This window comes from Salmo trutta, chromosome 32, assembly GCF_901001165.1.
Source record: "Salmo trutta chromosome 32, fSalTru1.1, whole genome shotgun sequence".
Taxonomy (NCBI): domain Eukaryota; kingdom Metazoa; phylum Chordata; class Actinopteri; order Salmoniformes; family Salmonidae; genus Salmo; species Salmo trutta.
Genome location: NC_042988.1, coordinates 416,046 through 440,825, shown reverse-complemented (window position 1 = coordinate 440,825; position 24,780 = coordinate 416,046). Strand labels below are relative to the sequence as shown.

The following is a 24,780-nucleotide window of genomic DNA, read 5'->3' as shown; positions in this document are numbered from 1 at the left end:
GACCCTGGCAGGTCGTGGCAACCGATCTGTTCACCTGGAACAACGAGGACTACATCGTAACAGTGGACTACTACAGCAGATACTTCGAACTCGACAAGCTTCACAGCACCACATCTGCAGCTGTGATACACAAGCTAAAAGCAGCCTTTGCCAGGCATGGCATTGTAGAGACTTTAATATCTGACAATGGGCCCTGTTACAAATCAAATGAGTTTGAATCCTTCACAAAAGCATGGGAGTTCACACATGTCACCACAAGCCCACATTACCCTCAAAGTAATGGCCTTGCTGAAAAATCTGTGCAGATTGCTAAATCACTCATGGACAAAGCAAAAGCAGACAAGAGAGACCCCTACCTCAGTCTCCTTGAGTACCGCAACACTCCAGTTGACAACTTCAAATCACCAGCCCAGCTGTTGATGAGCCACAGACTTCGCTCAACCCTTCCCAGCACCAACCAGCAGCTGCAACCTGAGGTCGTCAGCTACAATGAAATGCATGGAAAACGTGCACAGAGACAACAACAACAAAAGCGATACTACGACAGGTCAGCTAGACCACTGCCACCACTGATCGACGGAGAGTCAGTTAGAATCCAGGAGCATGGCCTCTGGAAACCAGCAGTCGTCGTCCAGCCAGCTGACACTGAACGTTCATATCACGTCCGCACAGCAGAAGGAGCAGTGTACCGCCGCAATCGTCGTCACTTACTGAACACAAAAGAACAACACACTGATGAGATGAACTGTTCCCCTGAAAGAGTACGTGATGGACTAAACACACACACAGCACAACATACACCATACTTACCTGCAACACCACAAGAGCTGTTGACTGACACAGAAGCATGCTCAACATCATATCGCACAAGGTCAGGAAGAGAGGTCAAGCCCAGAGCTGTCCTCGACCTGTGAAATGTCAAAGGGTGTAGGCGGATCGCTGCCCTAAAAGAGTTCCAGACTGTAAACTTGTTATTGAAAGTTCACTTGAAATGCTTTGGTATCGTATTTGTTTGAAATGTTAAGATGTCATTTCTACAGTGAAAGCTGAGTTGCTGAGAATCCCTTGTTCTAAAAGTAACAGTATGTTGGATCATTGTTTCAGAGTCTATGTTGATTCAGTTGGTGTGTTATGCAATATAAATGGTTACTTACCTTGAGTTCAAACTACAGAGCATGTATTCAAAAGAAAAGCTTAGAATATGTAAACATTTGTATTTTGTTTTAAAAGAAGGGGGATGTAATATTCATATGTGAATACATACTGAATTATAATTGGATGCATTTTACCGCCGTATCCTACTGTGCAGTGATTGGTTAACACCACCCAGACGGCTAGGGCATCGTCAGTTGATTGTGGTTGGAGATAGGCGAACATGTAGTTGTAGCTAGTTAATAAAGAGTTATGTTAAGAAACATCCTGTAGTTCTGCGTTTTATTATTTGTACAAAGCGTACAAAACAAGACAACTATTATTCTACAATGTAGAAAATATAAAAAATAAAGAAAAACTCTGGAATGAGTAGGTGTGTCCAACCTTTTGACTGGTATTTGCTTAATTAATTTGATTAATATTGTGGTGCTTCTATTCCAAGAAAAACGAAAAACCCACTGGGTTTCCGTTAGGATGGAATGGAAAATATGGCGCTGTACAACATGACGGTCAGGAGTAGGCTACAGTACTTGGCTATTTAGCTAAAGAGACCAGGGTTCAATTCCCTGATGGGAGGAAGGAGTAGGCTGTCCTTGTAAATAAGAATTTATTCTTAACTGACTTGCCTAATTAAATAAAGGTTGCAGTAAGAGCATAACATTTCTACACCTAATTGTATGATTGTAGTCATACCACTACCCAAACGGAGATTCAGTGAAAATATAAATCTAATTGATTAATCAAGACCAGTCCCCATGCTCGTCTCAGAGCAGTGTGAAACAGTGCTAAAATAGTTGTAGGCTATTGTTTCAAATCCTATTGCTTCTAACTTCAATATGCTCTTAAAATAAATAACACCTACACCACTTTTAACAGCACATTACTTAACACTAGTGAGACTCATGTCGCCTGCGGTAGGCCCACAGTATATCGGAAAATATGATGTGACTCTCCGCCAAAAATTACATATAGAGGATTGGAGGATTCTAAATTAAAACCAAAAGCCGCCTCATGGGTCTCCCAGTGGTGGCTGGCACGGGTATCGAATCTGCATCTGTTTGCACTGTAGGAGCCCCCATCCACTCCGGAGCCCCATCCACAAAGTATCAAAATACAGAAAGGTGTTGGTAAAGGTATATTGTCCTGCTAATAGCCCATAATACTGTACATGGTGTCCAGGTCAGGATAACCAAAACATTTCTTTAATAAAGACTATCAGAAAGAATGTTAGTACTTATTTATTTTGATCCAAAGCTATGAATGAGTGAGTCACTCAGTTTTATGTAGGTGCCGGGCTATATGACTGTGCCATCAACTTGATAATATACAACGATATTTTGGAGGTTATTTCATAAAAATAAAAAAGTTAGCAATTGTAATCTGAATAAAGGCCAAAATAATATTTGCTAAGGCCAAAACATTTATTTCTGTTTTTAGAGGGAGAGTGTAACGCCCTGGCCATAGAGAGGGGTTTTTTGTTCTTTATTTTGGTTAGGCCAGGGTGTTACATTGGGTGGGCGTTCTATGTTCCTTTTTCTATGTTTTGGTATTTCTTTGTTTTGGGCCGTGTGTGGCTCCCAATCAGGCACAGCTGAAGCTCGTTGCTGCTGATTGGGAGTCACACATAAGGAGCATGTTTTTCCTTTGGGTTTTGTGGGTAATTGTTTCTGTTTGAGTATTTTCCTAACAGGACTGTTTGCTGTCGTTTTGTTCATTTTGTAGTGTTCTCTTGTTTATTTGAATTAAAATTCTAATGATGAGCACATCCTCTGCTGCACCTTGGTTCCCTCTTACAGACAGCCGTGACAGAGAGAAATGCTGGGCAAATTGTTTGCCGCCCTACGGGACTCCCAATCACGATCGGATGTGATACATAATAATACTTTTTGTGGTATTATTTTTTTTCTGGGGGATTAAACTGAAATTGCAACCAATCATGGCCGGTTGTGATACAGCCAACCTAACTTAGAAATACATTTGACGATAGAATTCTCCCCCTACCCTCCTATTAGGCAAGTCTATTATCCAGCTACCTGCTAAAAGCCATAACGGCGCTGTACAGTCGTGGCCAAAAGTTTTGAGAATGACAGAGATATTAATTTTCACAAAGTCTGCTGCCTGAGTGTCTTTAGATATTTTTGTCAGATGTTACTATGGAATACTGAAGTATAATTACAAGCATTTCAAGTGTCAAAGGCTTTTATTGACAATTACATGAAGTTGATGCATAGAGTCCATATTTGTAGTTTGTACCCTTCTTTTTCAAGACCTCTGCAATCCGCCCTGGCATGCTGTCAATTCACTTCTGGGCCACATCCTGACTGATGGCAGCCCATTCTTGCATAATCAATGCTTGGAGTCTGTGAGAATTTGTGGGTTTTTGTTTGTCCACTCGCTTCTTGACGATTGACCACAAGTTCTCAATGGGATTAAGGTCTGGGGAGTTTCCTGGCCATGGACCCAAAATATCGATGTTTTGTTCCCCGAGCCACTTAGTTATCATTTTTGCCTCATGGCAAGGTGCTCCATCATGCTGGAAAAGGCATGTTTCGTCACCAAACTGTTCCTGGATGGTTGAGAGAAGTTACTCTCGGAGGATGTGTTGGTACCATTCTTTATTCATGGCTGTGTTCTTAGGCAAAATTGTGAGCGAGCACACTCCCTTGGCTGAGAAGCAACCCCACACATGAATGGTCTCTGGATGCTTTACTGTTGGCATGACATAGGACTGATGGTAGCGCTCACCTTGTCTTCTCCGGACAAGCTCTTTTCCGGATGCCCCAAACAATCGGAAAGGGGATTCATAAGAGAAAATGACTTTACCCCAGTCCTCAGCAGTCTAATCCCTGTACCTTTTGCAGAATATCAGTCTGTCCCTGATGTTTTTCCTGGAGAGAAGTGGCTTCTTTGCTGCCCTTCTTGACACCAGGCCATCCTTTGCCAAGTCTTTGCCTCACTGTGCGTGCAGATGCACTCACACCTGCCTGCTGCCATTCCTGAGCAAGCTCTGTACTGGTGGTGTCCCGATCCCGCAGCTGAATCAACTTTAGGAGACGGTCCTGGCGCTTGCTGGACTTTCTTGGGCGCCCTGAAGCCTTCTTCACAACAATTGAACCGCTCTCCTTGAAGTTCTTGATGATCTGATAAATGGTTGATTTAGGTGTAATCTTACTGGCAGCAATATCCTTGCCTGTGAAGCCCTTTTTGTGCAAAGCAATGATGACGGCACATGTTTCCTTGCAGGTAACCATATTTGACAGAGGAAGAACAATGATTCCAAGCACCACCCTCCTTTTGAAGCTTCCAGTCTGTTATTCGAACTCAATCAGCATGACAGAGTGATCTCCAGCCTTGTCCTCGTCAACACTCACACCTGTGTTAACGAGAGAATCACTGACATGATGTCAGCTGGTCCTTTGGTGGCAGGGCTGAAATGCAGTGGAAATGTTTTTGGGGGATTCAGTTCATTTACATGGCAAGACTTTGCAGTTAATTGGAATTCATCTGGTCACTCTTCATAACATTCTTCAGTATATGCAAATTGCCATCATACAAACTGAGGCAGCAGACTTTGTGAAAATGTATATTTGTGTAATTCTCAAAACTTTTGTCCACAACTGTACAATGTGACCGTGTGTGTCTGAAAGAGTATTTTCCAGTAAGCAACAATTTGTTTACCTTCATTAGACAACTTTGTTCCAATATTTCTGTAATTCAGTGATATCTATTACCATAGTAATTTGTTATGGATACATAACTAAATAAACATTGGCATTTTGAAAGTGTATTTTATCATTATTTGATTAACGAAAGTATGAAGATGCCATTATTAGTTACGTTGTTTTAGTTTGAACGTGCAGACTGGCACTAAGAACAGCGGGAACGTTTCCCTAGTCAGCGCCATTATTACTCTGCGGCACATCCCATGCCACCTGCCCTTGTGCCTTGAACCTTGCACGCTTTCAGTGGATACAGCTGGAGAACTGCAAGGCAATCCGATTGTGCGCCACTCGGGAGCCATGATCAATATACATTGTCCTGCTAATAACAGGGTTAATAATATATCTGTGAGAATATCTAAGGGACTTTTATATCATTCTAAATTAATAATAATAATAATCGCTTTGTTTAAAAAATAACAATATTTTCAAATAACGTAAAATTAGCGTGAAAAACGGCATTCTTGAACATGGGGTGAGACATTGTTACTAATTTGTAAATAAAGCTAGTTTGTTATTTATAATTATTTATTTATGTTTTTAGAGGGAGAGAAACCAAAAACCTACAGTCATCTCATGGGTCTCCCAGTTGAGGCCAGTACGTGTATTGAACCAGCATCTGTAACAGCACAGCTTGTACTGCTATGCAGTGTCTTAGACCGTTGCGCCACTCAGGCAATGTATAACATGACTGTTCGGGAGTGGGCTACAGTACTACAGTAAGAGCAAAATAATCCTAACAAAATAAAATAATAAAAACCTTAGTGTATCAACAGTTTTAGTAAGTAATACTGAAGTCGTGCACAATTATCAGTTCCTATTTAGGTTTATGTTGCCCATTCATTGTTAGTTAGAGACACAGTAGGACCCAAAAGCAAAATCAGTGCTCTAGCTCCCCCTTGCGCTGTTCTGGAGCAATGAAGTGGTGACGCGGGGTACTGTACTAAACCACAAATGACCTCATAGTCGCTCAGCATAATCGCAAAACTTTTAGTGGAGCAACCACTGTATGTTAAGCCTATTCCCTATAGTCACCTGACACTACTTTGTAATGTCTGTACATTTTAATGTTATGTTCCTGATGTGTCCTTTTTTGTATCTCCCTACCAGACTACCACATTCTTGTTATCCCCATCCTATCTCCAAGACCTTACAAGCCACAACTCCTAAGACATCCTTGCTAACCTTGCCACCGGCCTTACTAGCCCTACAAAATCACCATTCCAAACCCTCCCCACTGCGTGTGTGTTACCCCTAAACCTGGATTCCTGTGCAATCTCCTCATTTGCATTCTGACTGACGCTCCATGGTGGCAACAACAGTCCTGAACCTAGATTACTTTGTCCTAGTCATTTTCCTCTGCAGGGTTTTGTTTCTCCCTAACCCTAAAGCCTGTGGCAGTATGGGAGCAGCCCAATCAAAAACAGTCACCGTGTTTCTGGAATGTCAAAAACAACATTCTTCTGATGTTGCATAAATGCTCATTTTTAATTAATGTACTCTTATGTTTACAACGAGAAGCAAAACTATCAGCTCCATAGAAAAATTATTTTCATAATTCTCATGCTGAGAAAGCAACACAGGTGTTTAGGTGGTATTTGATTAAGGCCAATTCCTTAAAGACCTAAGGCGCTTTCACACCAAAGTGGTTTTGTGCGGATTTTCCGAACTCCCCCTTAGTTTAAACTGGTGTGAACACTATCGGCACCCCGGAGCGCACTAAACAATGAACCGTGGTTCGCTAAAAAAGGGGGGTTTTGGTCTGATTCCATTCACACCGTGGTGCGGTTCGCTGCAGGTTTGAACGCAGTCTGGACCAAACACAAGAAAAGAACCAGAGATGGGCAGTATTGCTGGTTTGACTGCAAGCATTTTATGAAATGCACGCAGTACCATAACTTTCGCTGAAACATTGAGTAGCAGTGCATATAATGCAGATAAGGGAGCTATACTGGGGATACAGGCTACTGACTATAGCTTATTCATTTCTCAGAGCGGCTATTACGCTGTTTCCTCACGCATGTTGGAAGACCAAAAAAAAGTAATATGAAGTTTGGGACAAGATATGCTTCTTGAGAATCATAGATAGATTTAATGTGAGCATTTTTCTCCAATAAACAAAGGACACGTGGTTTTGTTTAGGCATTTTAGTTAGTTTGACATTTAGCAATGTGAAACCAACTAGCTCAAATGAAAAAAATACAATGTCACAAATAACTGAACTCTGATTCAAACTATAGCTCAGAACTGTAAAAAATTGAGGGGTCATTAAGTTACATAAAACACATCTTGAAAACACAAACCTCATATGTTGTCTGTTCTTCTTCCTATAGAGAGAGAGAGTGCTATTTAGATATAGAAGTTCACCCTGGTGTCTTATTTTGCATTTGTCATGTAACATCTATAATATACACATTATGACTACTGAAACATACAGTATCAAACAGTAGAGTACAGTATCTGACAGAACTGGAACAGACCAAGAGTATTTATTTTTATAAAAACATGTGTTTTTTGAGACAAACTGCTTGCTTACCTCTGTTTGTTGCTCCTGTGACATGGGCTGTATAAACTGGTTATGGTGCTGGAGAACAGTCTAGAAGAAGTCCAGCACATTCTGGCAGGGAGCTGGAAGGAGATCAGGGGCTTCATTTACAAAACTCATCAAAAATATTCCATTGTAAATTGTGCGTCTGACAAAATTCATAGCAACAATGTGATTTATAAATCTTGACATGAAAAGTAATGTACTACACCACATTGTGTTGGTGCTGTGTCATTATTGTGTAATTATTAGCCACATGTATGCTGAGTCGGTCCCGTGTGGCTCAGTTGGTAGAGCATGGTGTTAGCAACGCCAGGGTTGGGGGTTTGTTTCCCATGGTGGACCAGTACGGGGGGAAAAAAATATTTATGCATTCACTACTGTAAGTCGCTCTGGATAAGAGCGTCTGCTAAATGACTAAAATGTGAGTCACAGGGTAAAAGCCCAAATCCATTGAGTGTTTTGTCTTGGGCAGCAAATTGAGCACATTGGCTCACTTAAGTTAAGACTGACGTGGGCTTATTTCGTATCCACATACCAAGTCACCATCTCACATGAATCTGCATAAACTGTAGAAATTGCCATTACTGTGCTCTATTATCCCGAAAGGGGTAATAGAGCACAGTGTCATTACTGTACTGTACCTGGTATGTTGTCCAGCTTGTTGCGCAGCTCTTCGTTCTCCTTCTGCAGACACAGCATCTCCTGCTCCAGCTCCACACAGCGAGGGCAGCTGCTCTCCTCTTCCTCCTCTTCCTCCTCCGGCAGGGTGGACGAGGGGTGGCCATAGGACTCCGAAGGGGCTGGGGAGCTCCAGCCCCCAAGGTTATTGCTGGGTGACACCCTAGACTCAGCCGGTGGGCCTCGCTCTCCCTCGAGGCCCAGGTCAGGGTGGGGCTGCTGGGGCCCGGTGATCAGGTAGCTCTGGAGGGACTTTGTGAAGATGTGCAGGAATGCGTATGTTTGTTTTTGGCTCCAGTGACTGCGCTGGGCTTCCTCATCAGGATCGACGGTGGAGCTCTCCTTGGGCCGTGGCTTGCCCAGGGTGGGGCAGTGACCCACTTGACCCGCGTCTGGCTTTGACTCCCCCCCAGGCCCAGAGAGGTAGCTTTCCTCCTGCTTGATGTGGGAGGTAACGGAGGAGGGCAGAGGATCTTGGGGCTCCACGAACCGACCACTGTTGAGGAGAGTGAGTACACGGCTACACTCCTGTGCGAAGGCATCCAAGATTAGACGGTTTTCTAGAAACAGAGGAGTCAAGACACAATGATAGCCAAGGCGTTCAATATGACATTCAAGTCAATCAGTATATTTTGGCATCAACTTTTTGAGCACATTTCTACATTTCCGCTGTCCTGAAATACTTGTCCTGATTTACTTGGCATTGAATTGATGGACCAAAAAACTAAGATCAGCATTGACTAGATCGGTTGTTCGTCATACTACTGTAGGATTGCTTGAGTTTTATCCCTTTCTCAGTCACCTCTACTTGACTCTCAGATTCTGTATAAAGATTCTGTATAAAGCCTGTCTGTTTCCGGCCGTGGGGGGTATCATTACTAAATGGTTCTGTCAACCATTTGAGCTGTGCTACACTGGTTTCTGCATCACTGCTCTGGCTTCCTCATCACCCACTTTCTCCCACTCTCTATCTGGCTTTTCCTCTTTCAAATTTTCTACCATCTTTTACAATAGTACAGGGTCCCTCTATTCAATTGCACTCTTATAAAGGAAGATGGCTGAGTCAGACCTCACTGTCTAGGCCTGTACTTGTCTATTTCTTGCCATTGCTGCCTCTGGTTCCTATTTGCAGCTTAAAGGCCTAGTGCAGTCAAAAACATACTTTTTTCTATGTTTTATATATATTTCCACACTATGCGGTTGGAATTAGTTGATAGACCAATAAGAAAGAGTTCCAAACCTCTATCAATTAGCCCAACTAACCGGTGCCTGTATATAGCCTCGCTACTGTTATTTTTCACTGTCTTTTTACTGTTGTTTTTAATTATTTACTTTTCAATTGTTCACCTAATACCTATTTTTCACTTAAAAATTGCACTGTTGGTTAGGGCCTGTAAGTAAGCATTTGTATTTGGCGCATGTGATAAATCAACTTTGATTTGATTTGAAGTCCACCTCGCAGCAAGTTTGTTGAGGAAAAAACTGTTCACCTTGATGCTCGATTTAAAACGCATGTGACGAAGTGGTGTCATCTGAGTCTAACATGCAAGAGGGGTGAAGTCAGGCACAGGAGACTAAGGTACGTGGGGAAAAAAACGTTTTAATGAACACAGTCCAACAGTGCCGTAAAACAAGGCAGGGTACAGAACTCAAGCGACAGGTAAGAACTAACTCAAAGCAGGTGCTAACATAAAACAGACATCACCAAATGAAAAGGAGATCGGTGGCAGCTAGTAGGCCGACGACGACGACCGCCGAGCGCCGCCCGAACGCCACCTTCTGTAGACGTTGTTACAGTACCCCCCCCCCCGACCTTCTGCCGACCTCGAGGACGACCCGGAGAGCGATCCGGATGGAGGCTGTGGAATTCCCGCAACAGTGATGGATCCAAGATGTCCACCCAGCACCTCTCCTCCGGACCGTCCCCCTCCCAGTCCACGAGGTACTGCAGGCCCCCTACCCGATGCCTGGAGTCCAAGATGGACCGGACTGTGTACGCCAGGGCCCCCCCAATGGGGGGCGGAGGGACCTCCCGCACCTTAGCGTCCTGCAGTGGACCAGCTACCACCGGCCTGAGGAGAGACACATGAAACGAGGGGTTAATACGGTAATACGAAGGGAGCTGCAACCTATAACACACCTCGTTTATTCTCCTCAGGACTTTAAACGGCCCCACAAATCGCGGACCCAACTTCCGGTAGGGCAGGTGGAGGGGCAGGTTCCGAGAGCCAGACCCTGTCCCCCGGGGTAAACACGGGGGCCTCGCTGCGGCGGTGGTCAGTGCTGTCCTTGTGCCGTCCAACAGCCCATTTAAGGGATTCCTAGACGGCGCTGTACCCAATCCTCCACCGCAGGAGCCTCAGTCTGGCTCTGATGCCAGGGCACCAGGACTGGCTGGTAACCCAACACCACCTGAAAGGGCGACAGGTTAGTAGAGGAGTGGCGGAGAGAGTTCTGCGCCATCTCGGCCCATGGCACAAACCTCGCCCACTCTCCCGGCCGGTCCTGGAAATAGGACCGCAGAAACCTGCCCACATCCTGGTTAATTCTCTCCACCTGCCCATTACTCTCGGGGTGAAAACCTGAGGTCAAACTGACCGAAACACCCAGTTGCTCCATAAACGCCCTCCACACCCGTGGCGTAACCTGGGGACCTCGATCAGAGACGATGTCCTCAGGCACCCCGTAGTGCCAGAAGACATGAGTAAATAGGGCCTCTGCGGTCTGTAGGGCCTTAGGAAGACCAGGCAAAGGGAGTAGACGGCAGGACTTAGAGAACCGATCCACAACAACCAGGATCGTAGTGTTCCCCTGAGACGGCGGGAGATTCGTGAGGAAATCCACCGACAGGTGGGACCATGGTCGCTGTGGAACGGGGAGGGGCTGTAGTTTCCCTCTAGGCAGGTGTCTAGGGGCCTTACACTGGGCGCACACCAAACAGGAGGAGACATAGAGCCTCACGTCGTTCACCAAAGTGGGCCACCAGTACTTCCCTCTAAGACCCCGCACCGTCCGCTCAATCCCTGGATGACCCGAGGAGGGTAGCGTGTGCGACCACCGGATCAGTTGATCGCGGACACCGAGCAGGACGTACTTCCGACCCGCGGGACACTGAGGTGGAGTAGGTTCTGACTGCAACGCCCGCTCGATGTCCGCATCCACCTCCCAGACCACAGGTGCCACCAGACAGGAGGCTGGAAGTATGGGAGTAAGGTCGATGGACCGCTCCTCGGAGTCGTGGAGACGAGACAGTGCGTTGGCCTTGGTGTTCCGGGAACCTGGTATGTACGAGATAGTGAACTGGAATCTCGTGAAAAACATAGCCCACCTGGCTTGGCGAGGGTTCAGTCTCCTCGCCGCCCGGATGTACTCCAAATTACGGTGATCAGTCCAGATGAGAAAAGGGTGTTGCGCCCCCCCAAGCCAATGTCTCCACACCTTCAGGGCCCTGACCACGGCTAGCAATTCCCTGTCACCCACATCATAGTTACGCTCCGCCAGACTCAGCTTCTTAGAAAAGAAAGCACAGGGGCGAAGCTTCGGGGGCGCTCCCGAGCGCTGTGACAGCACAGCTCCAACCCCAGCCTCGGACGTGTCTACCTCCACTATGAATGGCAAAGAGGGGTCCGGATGCGCCAGCACTGGGGCTTCCGTAAACAGGGTTTTCGGCCGACAAAAGGCTCCTTCCGCCTCCGCCGACCACCGCAGCCGCACCGGGCCCCCCTTCATCAGTGAGGTAATGGGAGCCGCCATCTGCCCAAAGCCCCAGATAAACCTCTGGTAGTAATTGGTAAAACCTAGGAACCGCTGCACCTCCTTACCTCTTGGGGATCTAGGGTAACCTAATCCCACTGACGGGATTGCTAGCATGGCGGGAAATTCAAAACATCAAAAATCGAATAATTTCAATTTCTCAAACAATCAACTATTTTACACCATTTAAAAGATAAACATCTCCTTAATCGAACAACATTGTCCGATTTTCAAAGAGGCTTTACGGCGAAAGCATAAAGTTAGATTATGTTAGGAGAGTACATAGCCAAAAATGTACACACATCCATTTTCAATTCAAGGACAGGCGTCACCAAAAGCAGAAAACCAGCTAAAATGATGCAATAACCTTTAACAATCTTCATCAGATGACACTCCTAGGACATTATGTTAGACAATACATGCATTTTTGTTCTATCAAGTTCATAAACAGTTTTAGAAACTTCAGAGTGTTTTCTATCCAAATCTACTAATAATATGCATATTCTATTTTCTGGGCCGGAGTAGTAACCTGTTTAAATTGGGTACGTTTTTCATCCGGCCGTGAAAATACTGCCCCCTAGCCCCAACAGGTTAACCGTGGTTGGAGTCGGGCAATAGCGGAACGCCTCACCAATATCCAATAGTAGAGCGTGGCGCGAAATACAAATACCTCAAAAATGCTATAACTTCAATTTCTCAAACATATGACTATTTTTACACCATTTTAAAGACAAGACTCTCGGTAATCTAACCACATTGTCCGATTTCAAGTCAGGCGCAGGAGACTAAGGTACGTGGGGAAAAAAAAGTTTTAATGAACACAGTCCAACAGTGCCGTAAAACAAAGCAGGGTACAGAACTCAAGCGACAGGTAAGAACCCTAGATCGAGTCGGGACGCAGCCCAGCAAACCCTATTGCCTAATACCGAATGGCAGAGGAAAATCAAATCCCCAACCAACAATACAATGACACAAAATAATCCCGCACAATCCCAAACCAAAAACAGACAGACTAAATACCCCCACTAATGAACTAACTCAAAACAGGTGCTAACATAAAACAGACATCACCAAATGAAAAGGAAAAGGAGATCGGTGGCAGCTAGTAGGCCGGCGACAACGACCGCCGAGCGCCGCCCAAACGGGGAGAGGCGCCACCTTCTGTAGACGTTGTGACAAGTGGATGATAATAATAATGCATCATCTATTAAACGTTGTACCTGTACATTTAGGTTGTCACGTCCTGGCCAGTATAAGGGTTAATTGTCATTTTAGTTTGGTCAGGACGTGGCAGAGGGTATTTGTTTTATGTGGTTCGGGGTGGTGTTTTGGTAAAAGGGAGTTTGATTTAGTATTTCCGGGTTTTTGGTTTATGATCTATGTTTATGTATTTCTATGTGTGTCTAGTGAGTGTGTTTCTATGATTGGTTAATTGGGGTTGGGACTCTCAATTGAAGGCAGGTGTTTTCCCTTTGCCTTTGATTGAGAGTCCCATATATTAGGGTGTGTTTGTGTCTGTCATTTGTGGGAGATTGTTTCTTGTCTAGCATGTATGAGCCTGAGAAGACTGTCGGTGTATCGTGAGTTCGTTTTGTTGTTTTGTGTTCATTTTGAGTTAATAAATGTTCAAAATGAACAAACACAGTCCTGCTGCATTTTGGTCCTCCTTCACCGACGATAACTGTGACATAGGTGGAGGCTGCTGAGGGGAGGATGGCTCATAATAATGTCTGGAACGGCGCTAATGGAATGGCATCAAACACAAACAATGAACAAAAATATAAACACAACAATTTCAAAGATTTTACTGAGTTACAGTTCATATAAGGAAATCAGTCAACTGAAAAAATTAATTAGGCCCTAATCTATGGATTTCCCATGACTGGGCAGGAGTGCAGCCATGAGTGGACCTTGGAGGTCATAGGCCCATCCACTTGGCAGCCTGGCCCAGCCAATCAGAATTAGTTTTTCCCCACAAAATGGCTTTATTACAGACAGAAATACTCCTCAGCAGCCCCCCCTACTCCCCTTCAGACAATCCCGCAGGTGATGAAACCGGATGTGGAGGTCCTTGGCTGGAGTGGTTACACGTGGTCTGCACTTGAGAGGCAGGTTGGACGTACTGCCAAATTCTCTAATAATGACATTGGAGGCAGCTTATGGTAGAGATGAACATTTAATTCTCTGGCAACAGCTCTGGTGGATATCTCTGCAGTCAGCATGCCAAATGCACACTCCCTCAAAATTTGAGACATCGTGGCATTGTGTTGACAAAACTGCACTTTTTAAAATGGCCTTTTATTGTCCCCAGCACAAGGTGTACCTGTGTAATCATTATGCAGTTCAATCAGCTTCTTGATATGCTACACCTGTCAGGTGGATGGATTTTCTTGTCAAAGGACAAATGCTCACTAACAGGGATGTAAACAAATTAGTATACAACATTTGAGAGAAATAAGCTTTTTGTGCGTATGGAACATTTCTGTGATTTTTTTATTTCAGCTCATGAGACATGAGACCAACACTTTACATGTTGCGTTTATATTTTTGTTCAGTGTAGAAACCATGTGTTTGATACCACTCCACTCCACTCCAAGGTGCCAACAACCTCCTGTGGCGTACACGTAAATGTAATATAGCTTATGCAACAGCAGTATGTTTGTGTGCAAGGCTGGAGAAAGAGGTATCTACTTATTAAATTAATTCATAATCTTAATTTGTTGGCATCCTTTTTCAACACAAGACACTAACACAATACAGTTCCTTGCAAAAGTATTCATCCCGATTGGGTTTTTCCTATTTTGTTGCATTACAACCTGTAATTTAAATTTATTTTTATTTGGATTTCAAGTAATGGACATATACAAAATAGTCCAAATTGGTGAAGTGAAATGAAAAAAATAACTTGTTTAAATGATTTATTTTTAAATAACGGAAAAGTGGTGCGTGCATATGTATTCACCCTCTTTGCCTTGAAGCCCCTAAATAAGACCTGGTGCAACCAATTACCTTCATAAGTCACATAATTTGTTAAATAAAGTCCACCTGGGTGCGATCTAAGTGTCACATGATCTGTCACATGATCTCAGTATATATACACCTGTTCTGAAAGGCCCCAGAGTCTGCAACACCACAAAGCAAAAGTAAGCATCCAGCCAGGATGGGTTGTGCCAACTCTACGATCGAGTCCTCCAGTGCGCCTCCACCGCCCAGTATATCCTGTGCCTGTTCCACGTACCCGGCCTCCAGTGAGTCTATCTAGCCTGGTAGACCCTGTGCCTGCTCCTCGCACTTGCCCTGAGGTGCGTGTTACCAGTCTGGCACCACCTGTGCCAGCCCCACGCATCAGGCCTCCAGTGCGCATTCCCAGTCCAGAGCTTCCGGCGACAGTTCCCAGTCTAGAGCTTCCGGCGACAGTTCCCAGTCCAGAGCTTCCGGCGACAGTTCCCAGTCCAGAGCTTCCGGCGACGTTTTGCAGTCCGGAACCTCCTGAGACGGCCTACAGTCCGGAACCTCCTGAGACGGCCTACAGTCCGGAACCTCCTGAGACGGCTTACAGTCCGGAACCTCCTGAGACGGCCTACAGTCCAGAACCTTACAGTCTCCAGTGGCGGCCTGCAGCCCGGAGTCTCCAGCGGCGGCCTGCAGCCCGGAGTCTCCAGCGGCGGCCTGCAGCCCGGAGTCTCCAGCGGCGGCCTGCAGCCCGGAGTCTCCAGCGGCGGCCTGCAGCCCGGAACCTCCAGCGGCGGCCTGCAGCCCGGAACCTCCAGCGGCGGCCTGCAGCCCGGAACCTCCAGCGGCGGCCTGCAGCCCGGAACCTCCAGTGGCGGTCTGCAGTACAGAGCCTACGGCGATGATCTACGGTCCGGTTCCTCCTCCGACGATCCACGGTCCGGTGGCACAAAAACAGAGGGATTAGCTGGCGCAGCGGGGGTTACGCCCTGAACTGGAGCCGCCTCCTCTGTTGGAGGATCCGCGGGATGAGAAGGTTCTGCTTTCTGCACCGCCATAGACATTTGTCACCCTCCCTAACCCTCCCTTTTTTCTGTTGATTCTTTTGTTGTTTAGGTGCGTTCGGAGTCGGCACCTTTGGGGGGGTACTGTCACGTCCTGACCATAGAAAGCTGTTATTTTCTATGGTAGAGTAGGTCAGGGCGTGACAGGGGGGTTTTCTAGTTTAGTTTTTCTATGTTGTCAATTTTCTAGTTTTGTATTTCTATGTTTGGTTTCCGCTCCTTCCTACGACAACCGTGACAGGGGGTGAATACTTTTCCAAGCTACTGTACAGTTGAAGTCGGAAGTTTACATACACTTGGGTTGGAATCATTAAAACTCGTTTTTCAACCACTCCACAAATTTCTTGTTAACAAACTGTAGTTTTGGCAAGTCGGTTAGGACATCTACTTTGTGCATGACACAAGTAATTTTTCCAACAATTGTTTACAGACAGATTATTTCACTGTATCACAATTCCAGTGGGTCAGAAGTTTACATACACTAAGTTGACTGTGCCTTTAAACAGCTTGGAAAATTCCAGAAAATTATGTCATGGCTTTAGAAGCTTCTGACAGGCTAATTGACATCATTTGAGTCAATTGGAGGTGTACCTGTGGATGTATTTCAAGGCCTACCTTCAAGCTCAGTGCCTCTTTGCTTGACATCATGTGAAAATCAAAAGAAATCAGCCAAGACCTCAGAAAACAAATTCAGCCAAGACCTCCACTTTTTATTAAATATTATTTTTATTTCACCTTTATTTACCAGGTAGGCTAGTTGAGAACAAGTTCTCATTTGCAACTGCGACCTGGCCAAGATAAAGCATAGCAATTCGAAACAAACAACAACACATGGAATAAACAAAACATACAAAAGAAAACAAAAAGTCTATATACAGTGAGTGCAAATGAGGTAAGTTAAGGCAATAAATAGGCCATAGTGGCGAAGTAATTACAATATAGCAATTAAACACTGGAATGGTAGATGTGCAGAAGATGAATGTGCAAGTAGAGCTACTGGGGTGCAAAAGAGCAAGATAAATAAATAAATACAGTATGGGGATGAGGTAGGTAGATAGATGGGCTATGTACAGGTGCAGTGATCTGTGAGCTGCTCTGACAGTTGGTGCTTAAAGCTAGGGAGGGAGATATGAGTCTCCAGCTTCAGAGATTGTCTGGTTCATCCTTGGGAGCAATTTCCAAATGCCTGAAGGTACCACGTTCATCTGTGCAAATAATAGTACTCAAGAATAAACACCATGGGACCACGCAGCCATCATACCGCTCAGGAAGGAGACGCGTTCTGTCTCCTAGAGATTAATGTACTTTGGTGCGAAAAGTGCAAATCAATCCCAGAACAACAGCAAAGGACCTTGTGAAGATGCTGGAGGAAACAGGTACAAAAGTATCTATATCCACAGTAAAATGAGTCCTATATCAACATAACCTGAAAGGCCACTCAGCAAGGAAGAAGCCACTGCTCCAAAACCTCCATAAAAAAGCCAGACTACGGTGTGCAACTGCACATGGGGACAAAGATCGCAATTTCTGGAGAAATGTCCTCTGGTCTGATGAAACAGAAATAGAACAGTTTGGCCATAATGACCATCGTTGTGTTTGGAGGAAAAAGGGGGAGGCTTGCCACCCGAAGAACACCATCCCAACCGTGAAGCACGAGGGTGGCAGCATCAAGTTGTGGGGGTGCTTTGCTGCAGGAGAGACTGGTGCACTTCACAAAATAGATGGCATCACGAGGCAGGAAAATTACGTGGATATATTGAAGAAACATCTCAAGACATCAGTCAGGAAGTTAAAGCTTGGTCACAAATGGGTCTTCCAAATGGGCAATGACCCCAAGCATACTTCCAAAGTTGTGGCAAAATGGCTTAAGGACAACTTAAGGACAACAAAGTCAAGCCCTGACCTCAATCCTATAGAAAATGTGTGGGCAGAACTGAAAAAGCGTGTGCGAGCAAGGAGGCCTACAAACCTGACTCAGTTACACCAGCTTTGTCAGGAGGAATGGGCCAAAATTCACCCAACTTATTGTGGGAAGCTTGTGGAAGGCTACCCGAAACGTTTGACCCAAGTTAAACAATTTAAAGTTAATGCTACCAAATACTAATTGAGTGTATGTATACTTCTGACCCACTGGGAATGTGATGAAAGAAATAAAAGCTGAAATAAATCATTCTCTCTACCATTATTCTGAAATTTCACATTTCTTAAAATAAAGTGGTGATCCTAACTGACTTAAGACAGGGAATATTTACTAGGATTAAATGTCAGGAATTGTGAAAAACTGAGTTTAAATATATTTGGCTGTATTTGGCTTCCAACTTCAACTGTACGTGAAAGAAATTGTTTTTGATTATGTTTTACTGGTAATGGGGACATACATAAATGCCAACAAAATAACTTTTTGGTCTGTGTGTGTGTGTGTGTGTGTGTGTGTGTGTGTGTGTGTGTGTGCGTGTGTGTGTGTGTGTGTGTGTGTGTGTGTGTGTTACCTTTATTTAACTAAGAACAAATTCTTATTTACAATGACTGCCTATCCTGGCCAAACCCGGACCACGCTGGGCCAATTATGTGCCACCCTATGGGACTCCCAAACACGGCCGGATGAGAGACAGCCTGGATTCGATCCAGGGACTGTAGTGACGCCTCTTGCACTGAGATGCAGTGCCTTGACCGCTGTGTGTGTGTGTGTGTGTGTGTGTGTGTGTGTGTTAACTATTTAATTGTACTAGAAAGCTTAAAAGGCCACTAAAATTTTAAATAGCGGTTATCGGTAGAGGTCGACCGATTATGATTTTTCAACGCCGATACCGATATTATTGGGGGACCAAAAAAACCCGATACCGATTAATCGGCCAATATTTTATTTATTTATTTATTTGTAATAATGACAATTACAACAATACTGAATGAACACTTATTTTATCTTAATATAATACATAAATACTATCAATTTAGCCTCAAATAAATAATGAAACATGTTCAATTTGGTTTAAATAATGCAAAAACAAAGTGTTGGAGAAGAAAGTAAAAGTGCAATATGTGCCATGCAAAAAAGCTAACGTTTAAGTTCCTTGCTCAGAACATGAGAACATATGAAAACTGTTGGTTCCAACATGAGTCTTCAATATTCCCAGGTAAGAAGTTTTAGGTTGTAGTTATTATAGGAATGTTTCTCTCTATACGATTTGTATTTCACATACCTTTGACTATCGGATGTTCTTATAGGCACTTTAGTAAAGCTAACTCTCTCTCCTCTGCTCTCATCCTTCTAGACCTATCTGCTGCCTTTGATACTGTGAACCATCAGATCCTCCTGTCCACCCTCTCCGAGCTGGGCATCTCCGGCGCGGCCCACGCTTGGATTGCGTCCTACCTGACAGGTCGCTCCTACCAGGTGGCGTGGCGAGAATCTGTCTCCGCACCACGTGCTCTCACCACTGGTGTCCCCCAGGGCTCTGTTCTAGGCCCTCTCCTATTCTCGCTTTACACCAAGTCACTTGGCTCTGTCATATCCTCATATGGTCTCTCCTATCATTGCTATGCAGACGACACACAATTAATCTTCTCCTTTCCCCCTTCTGATAAGCAGGTGGCGAATCGCATCTCTGCATGTCTGGCAGACATATCAGTGTGGATGACGGATCACCACCTCAAGCTGAACCTCGGCAAGACGGAGCTGCTCTTCCTCCCGGAGAAGGACTGCCCGTTCCATGATCTCGCCATCACGGTTGACAACTCCCTTGTGTCCTCCTCCCAGAGCGCTAAGAACCTTGGCGTGACCCTGGACAACACCCTGTCGTTCTCCACTAACATCAAGGCGGTGACCCGATCCTGTAGGTTCATGCTCTACAACATTCGCAGAGTACGACCCTGCCTCACACAGGAAGCGGCGCAGGTCCTAATCCAGGCACTTGTCATCTCCCGTCTGGATTACTGCAACTCGCTGTTGGCTGGGCTCCCTGCCTGTGCCATTAAACCCCTACAACTCATCCAGAACGCCGCAGCCCGTCTGGTGTTCAACCTTCCCAAGTTCTCTCACGTCACCCCGCTCCTCCGCTCTCTCCACTGGCTTCCAGTTGAAGCTCGCATCCGCTACAAGACCATGGTGCTTGCCTACGGAGCTGTGAGGGGAACGGCACCTCCGTACCTTCAGGCTCTGATCAGGCCCTACACCCAAACAAGGGCACTGCGTTCATCCACCTCTGGCCTGCTCACCTCCCTACCTCTGAGGAAGCACAGTTCCCGCTCAGCCCAGTCAAAACTGTTCGCTACTCTGGCACCCCAATGGTGGAACAAGCTCCCTCACGACGCCAGGACAGCGGAGTCAATCACCACCTTCCAGAGACACCTGAAACCCCACCTCTTTAAGGAAAACCTGGGATAGGATAAAGTAATCCTTCTAACCCCCCCCCCCTTAAAAGATTTAGATGCACTATTGTAAAGTGGTTGTTCCACTGGATATCCTAAGGTGAATGCACCAATTTGTAAGTCGCTCTGGATAAGAGCGTCTGCTAAATGACTTAAATGTAAAATGTAAATGTATTGCCAGTGTAACAGTATAGCTTCCGTCCCTCTCCTCGCTCCTACCTGGGCTCGAACCAGGAACACATCGACAACAGCCACCCTTGAAGCAGCGTTACCCATGTAGAGCAAGGGGAACAACTACTCCAAGTCTCAGAGCGAGTGACGTTTGAAACGCTATTAGTGCGACCCCGCTAACTAGCTAGCCATTTCACACACCAGCCTAATCTTGGGAGTTGATAGTCTTCCCTGTGGCTCAGTTGGTAAAGCATGGTTTTTGCAACGCCAGCATGGTGTGTGCAACGCCAGGGTTGTGGGTTTGATTCCCACGGGGGTCAGTACAAAAAAACAAAACAAAAAAAAATGTATGAAATGTATGCATTCACTACTGTAAGTTGCTCTGGATAAGAGTGTCTGCTAAATGACAAAAATAATAAAATAAAAAAAATCATAAACAGCTCAATGCTTGAAGAATTATGAAGAGCTGCTGGCAAAACGTACGAAGGTGCTGTTTGAATGAATGCTTACGAGCCTGCTGCTGCCTACCATTGCTTAGTCAGACTGCTCTATCAAATCATAGACTTAATTATAACATAATAACACAGAGAAATACGAGCCTATGGTCAAATCCGGAAACTATCATTTCGAAAACGAAACGTTTATTATTTCAGTAAAATACGGAACCGTTCCGTATTTTATCTAACGGGTGGCATCCCTAAGTCTAAATATTCCTGTTACATTGCACAACCTTCAATGTTATGTCATTATTATGTACAATTCTGGCAAATTAATTACGGCCTTTGTTCGGAATAAATGGACTTCACACAGTCTGCAATGAGCCAGGCGGCCCAAACTGCTGTATATGCCCTGACTGCTTGCACGGAACGCTAGAGAAGTGACACAAATTCATGTTAGCAGGCAATATTAACTAAATATGCAGGTTTAAAAATATATACTTGTGTATTGATTTTAAAGAAAGGCATTGATGTTTATGGTTAGGTACATTGGTGCAACGACAGTGCTTTTTTCGCAAATGCGCTTGTTAAATCATCACCCGTTTGTCGAAGTAGGCTGTGATTCGATGAGAAATTAACAGGCACCGCATCGATTATATGCAACGCAGGACATGTTAGATAAACTAGTAATATCATCAACCATGTGTAGTTAACTAGTGATTATGTTAAGATTGATCGTTTTTTATAAGATAAGTTTCATGCTAGCTAGCAACTTACCTTGGCTTCTTGCTGCCCTCGCGTAACAGGTAGTCAGCCTGCCATGCAGGCTCCTCGTGGAGTGCAATGTAAGGCAGGTGGTTAGAGCTTTGGACTAGTAACCGGAAGGTTGCAAAAACAAATCCCCGAATACCCCCTGTACAAGGCAGTTAACCCCCCATTCCTAGGCCGTCATTGAAAATAAGAATGTGTTCTTAATCTGACTTGCCTAGTTAAATAAAGGTGTAAAAAACTAAGCTGGGTCTGCGCCCCAACCTGGCCACCCCATTCAAAATGTTCCAGACACGGCACTGTTCAAAAGCGGTGTACAACATTTCAATATGTTTCTGAAGAAAAAAATACACAAAGCATGAATACGAACTCTGAAACACAAACACACTTCAACAACTGCACAACTCTATCACTAATTTGTGCACACACACATATAGTAGGCCTAATCAATCATGACTGCTCATTCTTAGTAATGCATCATATCAATCACAGCAAATGATGGAGAAATGGGAGCGATAAATGGAGATATGAGAGAGAGAGAATTGGATTTAAGAAGGCAGGGATTGCTTTCTGTTCTTAAATTGACCTTGGTAAATAAGTTAGGCTACTCCTCTCTGCTCGACTGATAGAACAACAAATTAAACCATGATGTCTTATGTCTATTTTATTATGGTATCTTCATCATTTTAGCCTATACACCGACAATAGGCCTACTTGTGGCAAATCAATACAAAAAAGTCAATCAAAAATGGTTGTTTGTCAACAAATGTATGTCCTAATAGGACAACCATCCAAATAGCCTAGTAAGGTCTGGATATGGCTAAATACTTATGGCATATTTCAAAACTTGTGTCTTATGGACACACTAATATTGAATAATAACATTGGAAAGTTTTTAAATACTAAACTGAAAAATGTATTTCTAACATTTATTTCATTCCATTTAAATGCAGAGGCAATAGGCGTCATTATCTAGTCTAGTCTAACACCAAAATAAAGCCTTCACTTTTGCTCATATCACATTCTCAACCAGTTTTAAAACTTACCTGGGCTTATCCTGTAAACGCAATCAGGTGATTCATGTTTGAGCGAGGCTCGTCCAGGCGTATAGGTGGGGTCCCGATGCACCGTGGTGCCACCGCTGACAGTCTGCTGAAGGCAAAGTGATGCTGGGGCCACACTCCCCACCGTTGTCGAGGTAGATGTCGCGACTCTGCTGCTGGGCCTGTTATAGCATGGGAAGTTATGCTGCAGCTGGGATGTTGGGGGATGCTGGCTGCTGCTGCTGATGGTGTGGGTGGTTTGGTGGAGCTGCTGCCGCTGTTGCTGATGCTGCTGCCGCCTCCGTCTCCCAGCAGTGAGATATCGACCATTGTGGGTCTGTGGAACCGCGCCTTCCCCGCCAACCGCCTGTTAGGGAAGGCTTTGAGGTTGCTTTATGGACCCCGCTGCTGACCGCACATATTTGGGGCGCAGAGACCCTCGTCGGCAGGTTGCGTTTCTCCCTCCATCACTGCAAGTTTCAACACGCAGTGACACGTGCTCACTCCTGGCGCATGCTTGTGTGACAGTCTGTTGATTGGTTACCTTTTTCCTCATCACTGTCTCGTTGTCTGGCTCAGTTTTCCCCTCTTGGCACAATCACTTTTTTACGCGTCGCCTCTGTCTGGGGATTGGCACTGTGGCTTGTCAGTAAATTAGAACACCCTCTGAATACTAGGCTACAGTAGCTTAATATTCAGAGTGGGCTCATTCACTGGCAGGCCACATCGCCAATCCCCAGCCGGTGCCGCCGTATAAAAAAAGTGGTTGTGCCAAGAGGGAAACGCAGACGGGAACTGCACACCCTGCTGACAGTACACTGTCTCTAGCAGGTTAGGAGATCATTTTCGCTCACCCTAACTCTTTCTTAAACTTAACCTCAGTTTATGTATTTGTTTGTTATATTTGAGTAGGCAAGTCCATTATGAACAAATTCTTATTTCCAATGACGGCCTACCCCAGCCAAACACACCCCTAACCCGGACAATGCTGGGCCAATTGTGCGCCCCCTATGGGACTCCCAATCACGGCCGGTTGTGATACAGCCCGTGATCGAACCTGGGTCTGTAGTGACACCTCTAGCACTGCAATGTAGCACCGTAGACCACTGCACAACTCAGGGTCCCTCAGTTTCCTAACCTGCTATGTTAATTATCCTAACATGCTGCGTAATTTCTAACCTGGTCCAAAAAAATGTAACTTCAGTATGGAAGTTAAATCGATGAAACTATAGCGGCCATTTTGCATCTGACAAGCCAGTTAAATAGAGAATATGCCACCCCTTCACTATGACAATTGCCTCAAATGAGCGTGCCACTCAAAAATGAATTGGATAATAATGTTGTGTTTGGCTTTTGGGTAATGTTTGAAATAATCCTACAAGAGACCAAACATGGCATGATTGTCACATCTAGCATACTGACTGATGACATTAATTTGCTCATTATGCCAGTCCATAAAATGTTTAAGAATTCACTAATCAACAGTTTCTCATACATTCCAAGTTATTGAATTAGAGAAAACAATTAAAGGGGGGAAATTATACAAAATAAAGGTGTCATTTGTTTTTTTTGTTAGATTTTCTACTTTACAAAAACGGAATATTCAGTATAGGTAGGCTATACACTCAGACGCCATCTGAGTAGACTACGCTTTCCTTTAGCTAACCTACATTTAGCTGGCATATGCTTATGTTGGCCTATAGAAGAATATCAATTGGCATCTAGAAAGGAAAAACAATCCATTAATCGAATAAGGTAATACATCCAACCTATATAAAGTACAATGGCAATAAAATACGGTGACAGTCAAAGTTAAGGCCACCAGAGGGCGACACAACAATTTAAGTTTGGCGATTTGAGAGAAAGTTCAGCCCACTGGTTGAATCAAGGATGTTTCTATGTCATTTCAATGACATTACGTTGAACCAACGTGCAGTAGACGTTGAATTGACGTCCGTGCCCAGTGGGAGAGGTGAAGATACGCTGCAAACAATATGTATATGTGTGTTTTTCAAACAGGTTGCAAAATAAGGGTCAGTAGGCATAGGCTATTGGAAATTATAGACTAATTGTGCAAATATTAAAAAAGACTATCGAAATGGTTGGCTCTGTATTAATATTCCTTGT

The 24,780-nt window shown here is 44.7% G+C and overlaps 1 pseudogene; it reads right to left on the bottom strand.

The window, feature by feature from the left end:
- LOC115170641 (BEN domain-containing protein 4-like) overlaps window positions 1-23,209 on the bottom strand; it is a 91,724-nt pseudogene extending 68,515 nt beyond the window's left edge.
- Window positions 23,210-24,780: the final 1,571 nt, after the last annotated feature.